Source organism: Calidris pugnax, unplaced genomic scaffold (assembly GCF_001431845.1).
Source record: "Calidris pugnax isolate Ruff unplaced genomic scaffold, ASM143184v1 scaffold265, whole genome shotgun sequence".
Lineage (NCBI taxonomy): Eukaryota > Metazoa > Chordata > Aves > Charadriiformes > Scolopacidae > Calidris > Calidris pugnax.
The window spans coordinates 236,206-238,839 of NW_015091061.1; positions in this window are offsets into that span (position 1 = coordinate 236,206).

Genomic DNA, 2,634 nt, shown 5'->3' on the forward strand with positions numbered 1-2,634 from the left:
ACTTGGTTTTTTTGGGATGCTGATGTTGGGGACCCACGTGCCCACAGCTGGGGCTTTCAGCATCTCCTGGACCACAGCCCATGGATTCACTTGGGGCTGACCCAGCGACAGTCAACAGAGAGCTCTCATCACTGACATGAGTGTGGCCGTTCTCAGCTGGTGGGGGGGGGCCCAAATGCTTTTCCTCCCCCCCCCAACTCCCCATTCCAGCCTCGGCAGTGAGGTCACCGGCTGTAGAGCTGCAACCTTTCTCTTTTTTTATCTCAGCTCTTGGGCTGCTGTTTCTTTTCTTGCCTTCAAGGAAGCAGGGGTTGGAGGAAGCCGGAGCCCAGCCTCGCTGCCCCCCATCGTCCCCCCACCCAGTTTGTATCCCCCCACCCCCCAAAAAACAGGGGTGGGCATTGCCCAGCTCCTCACAGCCCAGAAACAGGGAAAGCTGCTGGAAAATAAACCCACTACGTTTCCATGCCTCATTTATTGGAGTTTCTGTCCCTCATTTATTGGAGTTTCTGTCCCTTCTTTTGAGGGTCTTTTAACTTTTTTTTTTTTTTTGTTAAAACAAAACAGCATCCTGTTGGCCGTCCAAGGATGACCACCAAGGATGCCGGTGTTTCACACCCCACATCACTCTCCATCTTTTGGGGTGCCCCTGGCACACACCCCACATCACTCTCCCATCTTTTGGGGTGCCCCTGGCAGGCCTTAGGGATAGCAAAAAACCTCCTGTTTGGATGTTTGAGCTGGAGCAGCTGAGCCCTTGCTGGGAAAAGGAAAAGAAAGTTTTGGGGGTGGACATCACCCAACCTTCTCCCGGCAGGAATCCCACCACCTTTGGAGCTGGGATTGGCTTGTGCCTGCCTCAACATCCCCAAAACCCACCCGTGGGAAGCTTGACGGGCCAGCGTAAAACCTCCTGCCCGCTCCCCACCTCGCCCCCAGGAGCTGATGCCCCATCTCTGGCTGCTGCTGGTGGCCCCAGGACTTCTCCTCCGTGTTTAAAATACCACTGACGTAGGAATGCCAGGGATTCCAGCAGGCTGAGCCCCGTGCGTCAGGGAGATAACTCCTGTGGGCGATGCTGAATCAGTAAATAAGCAGCTTCCCCCCTCCCTGAACCCCCCCTCCACCTCCCTGGGGGGGAAAAAACATCTCCACTCGGCCGGGTCCTTGGCTGCAAGGACCATGGGAGATGCCTGATCTCACCCCAAGGCATCCCGGAGAACCGCAGCTCAGGGGAATGGCTCTGGAGTTCATCTGTGGGTTCTCCGGGTACCAGGGCTTGGTCCCAGTAGGAGAATAAACCCCTCTGATGGGTCCACCTTGTGCTTACACGGCTCAGATGAGCAGAGGTGGAACCCCGGGTGGAGAAACACGCCCAGGCTCACGTGGTTCTCCATGAAAAAAAAAGGGGATTTCTGCTCCCAGGTTGGCTCTTGCCAGGACCAGCTTGTCCCATCTTGACTCCAAGCACAGGAGGACGTTGGCCATGGACCAGCGCGGTTGGGAAAAAGCGTGAGCTCACTTTTTTTTTTATGAAGGAGGCAGAGACCAGAAAGTCCCAGGGCACTGGACAAGCCCAAACGCAGTGGTTTCCCCCTTTTTAAGGGGGGAACTTTTAAGCACATCTCGTATTTCCTTATAAAATAAAGTTTTAAGCCAGAAAACTGTCACCACGCGGTGAGGTCAGTGCTGCTGTTGAGCATCACTGGAGCTGGGGATGCTGCCCAGGAAGGAGCAGGAGATGCTGGAGAGGAACAGCTGCTCTGGAAAGCCAGAGAGCCTTTCCCCATCCCCAATTTCTTTGTAGACCAGATTTGTCTCCTCTGTGTGTCCCAGCAAACTAGAGAGATAGTTCCTTCTCAGAGCACATGTGCCAAGGGATGGTTGGGGCATGGAAGTTCTGGAGAAGATGCTGACCAAGATATAACACGTCAGCAACCACAACTTGTGGTCTGGGAGGTTCAGGTAAGGAAATATTTCTCCTCCAGGAGGGTTGTGCCACCCTGGGCTGGGCGTGTAGAGGTGAGGGATCTCCATCCATGGATGCTCCCAGCCTCAGCCACGCCAACACAAGGCTGATACATCTGGTGGTGTACTGGAGACCTTCTGAGATCCTTTCCACCCCTGTTCCCGTGCCCTTCTGCTCTTCCTTTCTGCCCCAAAAGCTGACAGCTCACGGGAGATGGTGAAGACTTCTCCTAGTGTTCTCCTTACCTCCTGCTTTGCTGCAAGACAAGGACCAAACCCCTCCAGCAAGGGTCAGAAATATACGGATGAGGAAAGAAGCTACGCCAACAACCCCAACCCAAGGTCAGTGCAGCTCCCCAATCCCACCCAGAATTAATCCTGCATTTTTGGGGGAGGGCGAATTTGCTCTTAGGTCCACGAGCAACCAAGGGAAGGCATGGGACCGTGGTTTAGGTGACCCAAATTCCAAAGAGACCCCAGGACAAGGTGACATCTACCAAAGGGCGTGCAGCTGGGGGTCTCCAAGGTGCCGGGTGGCACCCAATGATGTGGGAGGCTGTGCAAGACACCACTGTCCTCTGTCCCTCACAGCCAAGAGAGCTGCTCAAGCTCCCCTGGAGCAGGCTAAGGAGTTGCAGACCTCCTCATGGCCCCTGAAAAACCAGC